The 13670-nt window shown below is 44.5% G+C and overlaps 1 protein-coding gene across 2 annotated transcripts in view; it reads left to right on the top strand.

Annotated features, from left to right (window-relative positions):
* Positions 1–4511, top strand: part of CFAP299 (cilia and flagella associated protein 299) — a 327350-nt gene extending 322839 nt beyond the window's left edge. Inside the window, exons 7-8 of one of the 2 annotated variants that reach the window (XM_083398802.1) lie at positions 336–2274; positions 2525–4511. The gene's annotated coding sequence lies outside the window, so the exon portion shown is untranslated. Of the gene's footprint in view, positions 1–335 lie in introns of both variants that reach the window. The other variant, XM_083398801.1, reaches the window with a different exon arrangement.
* The last annotated feature ends 9159 nt before the right edge of the window (positions 4512–13670 follow it).

Genomic DNA, 13670 nt, shown 5'->3' on the forward strand with positions numbered 1-13670 from the left:
AAGGTACCCCTGCCCGTACGGGCCAGTCTTGACAGACTCTAGGGTTGTGTGCTCATCTCACTCTAGAGGCCGGGAGCCAGCTCTGTCCGCAGACATTTCCAGGTCACGTGGCCGACGCTGCTCCGGTGAACCGGCACCAGAGCAGCACACGGAAACGCCGTTTACCTTCCTGCTATAAAGCGGTACCTATTTATCTACTTGCACTTAAGGGTGCTTTCGAATTGCTAGGTGGGCAGGAGCTGGGACCGAACGACAGGAGCTCACCCGCCGCGGGGATTCGAACCGCCGACCATGCGATCGGCAAGTCCTATGCGCTGAGGTTTTACCGACAGCAGGGCTTTGTAAATGCCATTAACGTGGAAGGAATGACAGGATCACACCTCTGGAAATGTGTGCAGGTTTGGGGGAATGCAACTTTTGGTGATGCATCAAATGTGGTGTGAATCAGAACAGGAGGAGGTGAAACTGAATTAACAAAATAAGATAGGGCAGGGTGGGGTGGGAAGAGAGCTCTGCACTTAATGATATTCACTAAATGAGTGCCCTGGAAACTCAACGCCAAACTTCAAGTGATTTTACATGTGTCGCCTTGGAGGTGGGTGGATCCTTTAAAGCAGGGCTTGCACAGCCTGGGGCCTTGAGACTTGGCTGCGCTACAATGTCCATCGTCTCTGACTGGCTGGGTTGCTGGAGTCTAGCCAAATATGGCCCACAGGTTGGCCACTGATGCTTTGAAAACTAAATCAGAGGGGCTAGGCAGCCAGCTTAAGTAACTCATTCCTTTCATGCTGTGGTCCCTCTCCTTCCCACCCCACTCAACAAAAGACAATTGGAAGGGGAGCTCACAGATTGCACTTGGAAATGCTAACTGAGAATTAATTTAATCAGTGACAACTTACTACAGTTTGAACGCTGGGGGGAAATTTGGTACCTTGGCTCCCACACAGCAAATCATTTGACTATAGAGTTGGAAGGGACCCTGAGAATAATCTAGTCCAGGCATGTCCAACTCCCAAGAGACTGCGATCTACTCCCAGTATTAAAAAATAACTGGCAATGATCTACCCATTGTCATTGGAGGGAGGAGGTGTGTGCGTGGGGTGGGTGGGTGGATTACCCAGAGCTGTTGAGCTTTTTTAAAGGCAGGAAGTGCCCAGACCTTTTGGGGGGGAGGATTGCACAGAATTTTTTAGCTTCCCCCCGCCCATAATTTTTTGTAACCAAAAAGGATCCCGCGATCTTCCAGGATCAGCCAGGGATCTACCGGTAGATCGCAATCTACTGGTTGGACATCCCTGCTCTAGTCCAACCCCCCACAAAGCAATGCAGAAATATGCTGCTGTCCCATATAGGGATCAAACCTGTGACCCTGGCATTATCAGCGCCCTGCTCTAACCAAGTGAGCTAGAGCAGCTCTGTGTGGAAACGCCCCCAGTGTGGTCCTACCACTTGCATGGCAAGCTAGACTATTAAACGCAAGATTTCTCCCTGCCTTCCCTGCTTCCTTTCTCCTTGATATAGGGTCTCACGCCTCACCCAGAAGCCCAGGAAACTGGATCTTTGCATCTCGAAAGGAACAGTTCCCTTGTCAGTTTGCAAATCTCTAATTAAAAGTACCCACCTAGAAAAATGCGTCTCTTCCTGCAGGTGGGGGGCAGGTGATGCTACGGGCCAAATGCTCACAGGGAGGGCTGGGAGGATCCAGCTTGGGAATGAGCAAAGAGCCAAAGAAATCACAGAGCAGAACAGCTCCAGGGGAAGGGCTACTGTCAATAAGCCCATAAAGAGGACACCCAAAGGGAGGGCTGGGATGTCTCCCAGTGAGTAGTTAAGTGCTGTGCTGCTTAAGAGGCGCTTGAATGGAAGCAGACTCATTAACAGGTGGGCACAGCTCCAGTAACGTAGCAAGATCTAGGCCACGCGGGAGGAGCCCAAGACATGGTTCCTTCTCTTGCCAGGATCGTCTCTGCTCCCAGGAAGGGAAGGAAGCAAATTGTGAGCAAGAGATGAGGGTGAAACCAGAGGGGCACGTGCTTCTGTGTCTCCGCCACCACTAAGGTAGCCTTGGGTTTGACTACTTACCTGATGGCCACGGGCAATCAGGAATTCCATGCAGGTGAGTGAGGAGGCTGAAGGAAGAGGGACAGGGTGCCCCATTCTTCCTCCAGCAGTCTACTTGCTTTCCATGTGAGCCACAGAAGGAGGAAAGCCTTTTCCCAGTGACCATTGTGGAAATCCCTAGGTGTGGCTCTGTCCCCTCGGCCAGTCCCCTTGGTAGAAGAAGAAGAGTTTGGATTTGATATCCCACTTTATCACTACCCGAAGGATAGTCTCAAAGCAACTAACATTCTCCTTTCCCTTCCTCCCCCACAACAAACACTCTGTGAGGTGAGTGGGGCTGAGAGACTTCAAAGAAATGTGACTAGCGCAAGGTCACCCAGCAGCTGAGGAGCGGAGACACGAACCCGGTGCACCAGATTATGAGTTTACCGCTCTTAACCACTACACCACACTGGCTCTCCAGAAAAGAAGGCTTTTACTACTCTGACAAGAGGCTAGGAGCAGGATGCCACCCCCAAACACACACCTCTTTCCACAGCCAGCATGGACATCCTGGCTGTATGTACAGTGCAAGCTGTATTTGTGGATTTGTTTATAACGCAGTGCGAAGGAGACATCAGGAGGGGGTTGGTGCAGAAATGCTCAATGCCTGTATGCTCACTGCAGTCACCATGCAAAGGCTGCTTAGAGGAGATGTTGTCATGTGGCAGGCCAAGTATGTGCAGCAGCTCTCTATGTGGATCACATAATTTATTCGTGCCCCCCAAAAGATTGGCCATTTGCCACAGCACGGGGAAAACAGTCGGTTGCATATAATGAACGGCTGTACGTGAACAGGGGTTGTGTTTGCATTGCACCTGGAGGGAGGAAGCTGCTCCATTTATGAGTGAGGAAGAGCTTTCAAGGTGTGAATGGTTGGTCTTTCTCAGAGAATGTGCGGGGAGTTTTGTTCACCTCTTCAGACTTCGCTTTGCCTGTTTCCCTGCCTTCCACTTAACCAAGTGCCCAAGTGGTTCTTGCCCATATGCAGAGTTTAAGGTTGCAGCCAGAGGGGAGAGGAAGGGAAACAGAGAGATCAGCTTCCCCTGATTCTGTTTGGTGGAATTTAATAGCATGGAGGTCACCAAAAGAATGCTCAGACAACTGCTTTGGTGAGGCCCATTGATGGAAGACTGAAAGGAGAAGACATAGAAGCCTAAAAGGAAAGTTGATGAGGGTGAGTTTTCTTCATTTGCCTGGACTAATAGCTGTGTAGCGTTACTAAATTAATTCTCTGCTAATCTTGGTTCAATAAATCTTGGGATTCAAGAGATATTTTTAGATGATTAATTGAAGAATGATTTGACTCTGGACTTGGAGACATGCTATATAGCTGGGGGAAGTGGTTTGGTCTATATTCACAATGAATACTTGGAATACGACTATAAGTTCCTGAAAGGTTTAAGCAAGTTGGTAATAAGGAAATTCAGTCTCCAGGCCAATGTGTGCACAAGGCTGGGCTCCATTGCTGGGCTTTGGTCAACTTCCTTGCTGGTGGGCAGGAATGAGCACCTTGACTTGGCCACCATTATAATCTCCAGCAATGCCCCCCAACTCTGAGAAATTGAAATAGTGCCCAGCCCCTGTCAGCCAGCACTGTTCAGAGCATTTAGCCAGAAAACATAGTGTAAAGGTGGGCACAAGCACCAGTGGCAGGTCCCATGGGGAAGCTGGGGCCTAACCTTGACAACTGTCCCAAGATTCCAGGTGCTGACTGGATAGGGACAGTAACTCCATGAGCAGGATTGCTCCCTAAGTGATGAAATACAGTATATTAAGCTTTCAGTATTTAAGATGGTTATCTGCTGAACATTCAGTTCAGCGGTTAAACTAGAGGTTCTCCAAACCATGGATGGTTATTTAAAGCCATCACTTGAAGAATGCCAAACCTTGGTTTGAAGGCACTTCTAGTTAGCATTAACCATAGTTTACCCAGTCCAGATGTCCTGGATAAACCAGTATGCAAGATGTCTTTGACATATTATCACTCCTCCGAACCATAGTTTAAAGAATTGCTAACATGGAATCTGAAGAGACTCAGAGTATGCTGCAATTAATTAGGGCATATGAAAATACACTGTAATCAGTTTGCATGGATTAACTAGATTTCAATATTCTTGTTTAATGTATGTTATTCATTTGGACTGCTGTGGTGTTTAAAATAAAATAGTTAGATTGGTTAAAACAGATCTTATTCTTTACAAGTTTAATATGGTTGGATTGATATCAGTTTGTCTAGAAATGGTAAATTAATTGCATTTGGAGAATTAATGTGCATTTAATTGGTAAAGTCAGCTGTTGTCTGTTGTCATAAACTGTTCAACCTTTATAATAAGAAATGCTTATGTGGGCATAGTATATATATATTTCTTCTCTTAGAAAGCAGCTTAATAAAATCACTTCCATTCCTACTTTATACTTAAAAACAACTTAAAAGTGTATTCCAAAATTCCCTGTTATCTATATCTATAAAACTAATTAACAATACTAATTGTAAAATGTAAACAAGGCTATTGGTATTGGCTCAACTCATACAATCAAGTTTCTGAATACTAAGTTCCCCGACACTAAGTGGCTTCATATATTCATATATTATGAAAACTAGCACACAACAGAGAGACAAACTGTAATGTGAGAGAGCTGTTCACACACATTCTTCTTTTTTTAAACCATGCGGTCCTGAGGACCCCAAACCAACTGTGGTTTTCAATAGTATATATATCGCTACAGGAAATGTTGTGGGTACACTCTACTATTCTTGTAACACAAACTCCCTGCAAAATCATAGAAACTGGAGGAACAGGAAGTCATCAGGTCCACTCCACTGACGTATATCAGAATACCCCATGCATTCCAAAATCCAGGTAAGGATGCATCAGGAAGAGAGTGCAGCAACAATGGAGGTGTATCATCTAACAATGGAAGGGGCATCATCTAAGTGTGTGGTTGCTTACTGGCTAGCAGTGGCCAGGAGGCTGGCATCAGGGGGAGCTGCTAGTCAGTAGGAAAGCATTCATCTGCACAGTGCTAATTTTGAAAACTCCTGTTTCCCCCTCTGCCTCCTGGGGCTTAAGGGTGGGGATTCTCATTCATCTACCTGCCGTGAGAATAGCTTCATTGGTTGCGGCAACTCATGCATCAGCCCAAATGCTTACAGCCTCTCCACAGCAGTGTCACAGCAAGGCTTTAAAAACTAATGCCTGCCACATGTTTCGTCGTTTAGGCATGTCCGACTCTTCATGACCCCATGGACCAGAGCACGCCAGGCACTCCTGTCTTCCACTGCCTCCCACAGTTTGGTCAAACTCATGTTAGTAGCTTCGAGAACACTGTCTAACCATCTCGTCCTCTGTCGTCCCCTTCTTCTTGTGCCCTCAATCTTTCCCAGCATCAGGGTCTTTTCCAGGGAGTCTTCTCTTCTCATGAGGTGGCCAAAGTATTGGAGCCTCAGCTTCAGGATCTGTCCTTCCAGTGAGCACTCAGGGCTGATTTCCTTCAGAATGGATAGGTTTGATCTTCTTGCAGTCCACGGGACTCTCAAGAGTCTCCTCCAGCACCATAATTCAAAAGCATCCATTATTCGGCGATCAGCCTTCTCTATAGTCCAGCTCTCACTTCCATACATCACTACTGGGAAAACCATAGCTTTAACTATACAGACCTTTGTTGGCAAGGTGATGTCTCTGCTTTTTAAGATGCTGTCTAGGTTTGTCATTGCTTTTCTCCCAAGAAGCAGGCGTCTTTTAATTTTGTGACTGTTGTCACCATCTGCAGTGACTTGCCACATGGGGACATCATTTTGGCAGGCTCGAATCAGATCTAACCAAAGAGTGGACGAGCTCAACAAAATCCTGACCTGCAGGGTTCTTCAGTCTTCAGCCCACATTAGTTCCTTGCCATCAGACTGGCTAGCCTAGACTGTGGACTGCCTGCATTGCTCCTTGCAGTAATTTCGAGAAAATTCTGGGGGGATGTTCCATGCACTTGTGGTTGTGTGCTAGGAAACTGCCATCTGGACACAACGTACTTGAACCACGGGGCAGAAAATATTCCTCCAGGTAGTAATGGACATTTATATTATACTTCTATAAATGGATTCCACCTTGCAGTTTCAAGGGGCTGAGTACTCCTTGCTGAGTACTCCAAAGAACAATGCTGAAATGCCTTTTTTGTTTCAGAGGATCACTCCTCTTTCCTACATGACTATTCTGAAAGGTAACATTTCTGCTTGCAGTCATATAGAATCATAGAATTATAATAATAATAATAATAATAATAATAATAATAATAATAATAATAATATATAAAAATTTTATTTATATCCCGCCCTCCCCAGCCGAAGCCGGGCTCAAGGCGGCTAACAACAATAAAATAGTACAACATTTTAGAGTTGGAAGGGACCTCAAAGGTCATCTAGTCCAACCCCCCTGCAGTGCAGGAATCTCAAATAGATCATACATGGCAGATGGCCATCTAACCTCCACTTAAAACCTCCAAGGAAGGAGAGTCCACCACATTGCAAGGGAGTCTGCTCCACTGTCAAACAGCTCTTGCTGCCAGAAAAATCTTCCTGATGTTTAGTTGGAATCCTGATGATTAGTTGGTTTGGGTCCTACCCTCTGGAGCAGGAGAAAACAAGCTTGTTCCACCTTCCATGTGATAGCCCTTTAGCTATTTTAAGATGGTTATCCTATCTCCTCTTTCCCAGGCTAAACATACCCAGCTCCCTCAACCGTTCCTCATAAGACTTGGTTTCCAGACCCTTGATCATCTTGGTTGCGTTCCTCTGCACACGTTCCAGCTTGTCAATATCCTTCTTAAATTGTGGCACCCAGAACTGCACACAATACTTCTGGTGTGGTCTGACCAAGGCAGAATAGAGTAATACTATTACTTCCCTTGATCTGGACACTGTACTTCTGTTGATCAGCCTAGAATAGCATTAGCTTTTTTTTGCCTCTGCATCACACTGTTGACTCATATTAAGCTTGTGGTCTTCTAAGACACCTAGATCTTTTTCACATGTACTACTGGCAAGCCAATTGTCCCTCATCTTACATTTGTGCAGCTGGTTATTCCCACCTAAGTGCAGAACCTTATGTTTGTCCCTGTTGAAATGCATTTTGTTAGTTTGGGCCCAATTCTCCAATCTGTTAAGGTCCTCTTGAACCTCAGTTCTGCCTTTAGCTGCATTGACTACCCCTCTCAGTTTGGTGTCATCTGCAAATTTGATGAGCATCCCCTCAACACCTTCATCCAATTCATTTATGAAGATGTTGAACAGCAACAGGCCCGCGACAGGACCCTGTGGCACCCCACTTGTGACTTTCCCCCAGGATAACAAGAAAACATTAGTGAGCCCTCTGGGTCCGGTCTGTCAACCACCTAGCCAGCCCATATTTTACCAGCCTCTTCGCTTGCAATAATATCTCTGACAGATGGAAGTGTTTAGAATACCAATGGTCATCAAAACTCTTCAGATAGGACCTGTTTTTATTTGCAGTTTCTTTGCTAAAGCATATTCACTATTGTTTGGAAAATGAAGGCATTGGTGCATTTCTGTAGCTCTCTTCGTTGGACTTTTGCGCCAACACAGAGTGTGCGCAGTGACCGGGGCGTAGAAATAAAAGGCTGTCTGCAATATCTTTGCTTCGTTTTATTTCAAAAACATAACAAACGCTGCAAGCCATCACTCCTCCTCACCAGCAGCATACAAAACATTTGATCAACATAAATACAGTTTTCAGATAATCAATTATCCTATCGCATCCCTTCCTGTATTCGGTGCAGAAAGCAAACTCCCCTTTTAATTAGTCAAATCAAGAGACCGCAGGTGTGCGGCTAAGTAGGTCAAACTGCAAACATACACCTCTGAAACTGACCTGGTTCCTGAGTAGCACCATTGACCACCTTAAAATAAAGAAAAACCAACACTCTTATCTTCAGTGAAATCCTGAGTACGCTGAGAACTGGTTAGTGGCAGGTTTTGGGGGATGGGTGGAAGAGCACCACATTCTTCCATTCCTTTGAACCTATTGTCTCACTCCGGTGCTCTCACTCACCTAATTCCCCCTTAAAGTAATAAAAACCTGAGGTGGAAAGTAGGCAATATTCTCCAAACTGGAAAGACAAAAACAAAAAAACCCAACCCAAAGAAATCAAGAGATAAATAAAATTAAAACTTCCAAGGATGTGGAAATGGTTTCTTCAAGGTGTATTCGGTGTTTTCTTACTTCTACCCTATAAATCAAAGCTTTTGATCTTGGTTAAATTACAGCAAGATTAGAACACCACGTCTGTGCCTGTAGGGTTAGAGAAGAAGGATTTAAATTACAGTGCAAACTTACTAAAAACCATGTTCATAAAAGCACAGATGACTGAGAAGCAACATCTCTTGTGTGTATTGAAAACCAAACCACTTCTTAGCAGAGGGTGGTTTGATGCCCAGCTTTGAATTGCAAAGTGAGAAATGCAATTACGTCTGGACAGTTGTCTTATAGCATCTAGGGACGCGGGTGGCGCTGTGGGTTAAACCACAGAGCCTAGGACTTGCCGATCAGAAGGTCAGCGGTTTGAATCCCCGCCACAGGGTAAGCTCCCGTTGCTCGGTCGCTGCTCCTGCCAACCTAGCAGTTCGAAGCACATCAAAGTGCAAGTAGATAAATAGGTACCACTCCGGCGGGAAGGTAAACAGCGTTTCCGTGCGCTGCTCTGGTTCGCCAGAAGCAACTTAGTCATGCTGGCCACATGACCCGGAACCTGTACGCCGGCTCCATCAGCCAATAAAGCGACAGAGTCGTCCGCGACCCGACCTAATGGTCAGGGGTCCCTTTATCTTTACCTTATAGCATCTACCAAAGCAACGCTGCCCCCACAACCTGTCAAATGCCTTGGTAAACGCCTTAATCCATGGTTTGCTTGTTGTTGTTTAGTCCGACTCTTCATGACCCCATGGACCAGAGCACGCCAGGCACTCCTGTCTTCCACGGCCTCCCGCAGTTTGGTGAAACTCATGCTGGTAGCTTCGAGAATACTATCCAACCATCTTGTCCTCTGTCGTCCCCTTCTCCTTGTGCCCTCAATCTTTCCCAACATCAGGGTATTTTCCAGGGAGTCTTCTCTTCTCATGAGGTGGCCAAAGTACTGGAGTCTCAGCTTTAGGATCTGTCCTTCCAGTGAGCACTCAGGATTGATTTCCTTCAGAATGCAGAGGTCTGATCTTCTTGCAGTCCACAAGACTCTCAAGAGTCTCCTCTGGCACCATAATTCAAAAGCATCAATTCTTCGGCGATCAGCCTTCTTTATGGTCCAGCTCTCACTTCCATACATCACTACTGGGAAAACCATAGCTTTAACTATACGGACCTTTGTTGGCAAGGTGATGTCTCTGCTTTTTAAGATGCTGTCTAGGTTTGTCATTGCTTTTCTCCCAAGAAGCAGGCATCTTTTAATTTCGTGGCTGCTGTCACCATCTGCAGTGATCATCCATGGTTTGCTGGTGGCCCCTAAAACACATAGATGCCCGCCTGTGGAGAAGAATCCCCATCCAGGTCAACAGAGCAAACAGTTCTGCATGTGCCTCTCTCCCCCTTCCATTCAAGTCAATGTGGCAGCCTGAAATGCTGGGCTCTGGATCAGGGCACCCAGGATCTGACACATAAAACTGCCATGTTGAAACAGACCAAGGACCTGCCCAATCTAGCATCCTATTCCTGGCAGCAGCCCATCAGGTACCTCTGGGAGCTCACCAGCAGGGTGATGGAGAAAGTATATACAAATTTTTAAAATCTACATCTTTTGTATAGTCAAGATTACGTTGCAAATTAGAAATGAAGCGCTCAGAACACATCTATTAACCGCTGCAAGAACGACCATTGCCAGGACATGGAAATCATTACAATTATTGAGTATGGTTCAGTGGGATAATGCAATTTGGCAAACAGCATTATTGGAAAAAGTGACACAAAAATTCAAAGCAGCAAGGGGCCAAAAGAAACACAACAATTTTAATACAGTTTGGTGTGATTTTATGGATTATACAAATAATGAGGCATATGGCAGAACAGTTTACAGCACTGTTTGGCATGCATGAATTATATATTTTTTTATTTTCTCTTTTCTCCCTTACTCCCTGTCAATTAAAATTGTTATTGAAACAAAATACTTTTAATAATGGTCAGCAATCTTAGCATACCCATTATTATACATCATTTCGTATCTGTAATAATTATGATATATATACTTTAACACAACTTTATTCAGAATCGTTCTTTAGTGTTGTTTAATTTTAATTCTCATATTTTATATAACTGTTGCATGCCTTCTGCCAGAATGAAATAAATAACAATTAAAATGTAATGTAATAAAATGAATAAATAATTAAACGCCAATTGCTAGCATAAGCTCCTCTTCTAAAATTTATCCCCTATCTTGACAGAGATAAGCCATTAAGAAATTATACGCTATAACACCACCTGTTATGACATGTCCTTGGCACTTTGCTTTTCCTGATAAACGCACCTTTTCCGGATACATAACTGGGTTATCTTTATCATTACGGTAATAGATTAACTTCAGTGACTATGATAAGGAGATTGAATCTGATGTGGTGCTTCCTCATTCTTCTTGAAAATCCTTTGCAAGTGCATCTCAAAATAGAGTACAGACATGGCGTCACAAGCACATTGCCTCCCTATCAAATCAATTAAATTATAAGAAATAACCAGTGGCCAGCATTTCAGTGAAAGGTGTATCTAATGAAATCCTCAGCTACTGTTCATTTGCTTTATTAAATGTAATGGTGATCAGCTCATTGAATTTGACAGGGAGGCACACAAAGAGAGAGAGAGAGTGAATTATTAAATACTCTGCTTCCTTCTAGTTTGTATTTACTAAACAGGTGTGTTTTCAACATAATCCAACCCACAAATCTCAGGTAAAGGGACCCCTGACCGTTAAGTCCAGTCGTGGCCGACTCTGGGGTTGCGGCACTCATCTCGCTTTATTGGCTGAGGGAGCCAGCATACAGCTTCCGGGTCATGTGGCCAGCATGACTAAGCCGCTTCTGGTGAACCAGAGCAGCACATGGAAACACCATTTACCTTCCTGCCAGAGTGGTAACTATTTATCTACTTGCACTTTGACGTGCTTTCGAACTGCTAGGTTGGCGGGAGCAGGGACCGAGCAATGGGAGCTCACCCAATCGTGGGGATTCGAACCACCAACCTTCTGATCAGCAAGTCCTAGGCTCTGTGGTTTAACCCACAGCGCCACCCGCGTCCCTATCTGGTACGTTAATGTGCCCCAAATGCCTTCATATCATTAGTGGAAGCCTTCACAATTTCATCCCTTCCCCTACACAAACACACACATAGCGCCATGTCTGCACTCCTAATAAAGGCTGCTTTTTTGCACTTCCACTACCAACCCGAGACCCAAGTTTCTTCTCTTTCAGAAAGTGCGAATCCAACTTGTACCATTCATAATATGGAACAGAAAGATGCATACTGATTAAGAAACTAAATCAGAGGGATCACCATATTGATCAGCTGCTGCTGGAAAAAATTAAGGAATCCTTTATAGCTCGTTCAAGACTTAACAATTTTTTTAGCCTTTGTGGCTCAGAACCCACTTCATGAAATGTATGGAACAGTGATCTAAAGGGTGCAGGGTGGGGGGGAGAGCTATCTGGAGTGCGCAGAAAAAAGAAATGAGGGTTTTTTAAAAAACAAACAAACAATAAAGCAATATCAAAAGGTCAAAGCAGTGCAGATGATAGCAGCAGTAGGTGTGTCACAGTGGAGAACAACTTAACGCAGAATCCAATCAGATAAATCCAACATCCAATATCTGTGTGTGTGTGTGTACGGCACACTCACAACTCGCAACCACTGGAGATAGCAACAGCAAAATTGTAAACATGCACCCAAAATGCCATTCTGAGGATTTCTGGAGGGTCACAATTGCAGCTGCACCCAGAGGCTTGCTCTGAAGCTTTTATTTTATTTAATACAATGATTTGAAGTTGTTCCACAGAACGTCCTCAGGACTGAAATCTCTCATTACTGGTATCTGAGCATTACAATTTTTGATGGAAACGCCAGCATGAAGTTTTGACATTTGCTGCAAACATGAACTCCCAGGCCAGCTTAAACTTAACATTACATCGAAGTGAAACCAATAAAATGAAAAGTTGATATTGAGGTCGTGGACTCAAAAATGCTGGAGATTCCAAAAAAAAAAAATATTTATAAATAATGTGTACTCTGTTAGATTGCCTGCTGGGTAATAGATGCCCCTGTGTGCTCATAATGCTCATGATTCTGAATTGCAACAGCATTTGGTAAGGTCATATACACTGTGGAAATGTTTTTGCTTTTTATTCGTTGGTGTTGGTGGTGTTAATATGGGCTACTTGGAAGATGGTTCTCTAGGACGATGATATATTCCAGCTGCAAAACCTTCCACGAAACTCCTAAAGTTCAAACAGAGAAAAGAAAGCAAACTGGAACGAATTAAACACGTGTTGTCTCTCTCGGCCGGCAGGGACAGACCCTGTAGGCTAGGCAAATGTTCTCCTCATAAAGAAAACAGAAACACAGGTGCAGAACAGGCTAGAGCCAGTCAGATTAGTACACACACTTTTACAAGAAAAACACTATTCCTGTTTTGGGGCCATCTTAAGCCTGCGACTTCTTCATTCCTGCTCAGCTACGAGCCAAAGAATGCCCAAACCTGTAGCATATGTCTTTTGATATCACGGAAATATGCAGTACCGTGATCCAAATAGCTATTAAGCTAAAAAGCAGGTTGGATATAAGTCCCATTTGGGATGAGTTAACTTCTGCGGGATCTCAATAAGCCATGAGCTAGGGTAAAATTGGGGGTGCTGGCAGTGCGTTTTAAAAACAACAACCTGGTGACCCTTTAAAGCAGGTTTATACATCTCTCCTTGCCAGGACACCTGTAGCAAGTAAGGACTGTCTGCAGCTAGCCAGTCAGGGAAGCTTTTAAAGGACCGGTTCTCTTCCCCAAAAGCATCTCTTTTAAGTCACAAAAGGCTACTTTTATGTATGGGCAATGAATTTGCTGTGGTGGGCTTATTTGCATGAGTGTTTTTAAGCAGCATGCTGAGTGAGAAACGGGCCGAGGATGTTTTATTTCGTTTTGCATTATTATTGCTAGTGCTTTTCTGCACACCTGCATTCAAATGAGTGTGCAGTTAAGACAGTAAAATTAACAACGAAGCAAAAAAAGCAAGGCGGATGCCTGTTTAACTCCAAATGCCTAAACTGTCCTATATCCATTTAATATAGGCCCACTGAATTCAACGGCTCTTACTTCTGAGTAGGCGTGCCTAAGATTACGCTATCCACAGCTCGCCTGAGGGCAGGTGAAGAAGATTCTTCCGGGGATCGAGCACCACATTTATGATCCCCTGCACTTTGTCCCCACCCATCATAGCAGAGAAAGGCCCAAGAAGCCATTCAATAGGTTCCTATGGGCAAAGGTGAGCCCTGTGATCCCAGTGTGGTGTAGTGGTTAAGAGCGGTGGACTCGTAATCTGGTGA

This window comes from Podarcis tiliguerta (genome assembly GCF_965153285.1).
Source record: "Podarcis tiliguerta genome assembly, chromosome: 9".
NCBI lineage: Eukaryota > Metazoa > Chordata > Lepidosauria > Squamata > Lacertidae > Podarcis > Podarcis tiliguerta.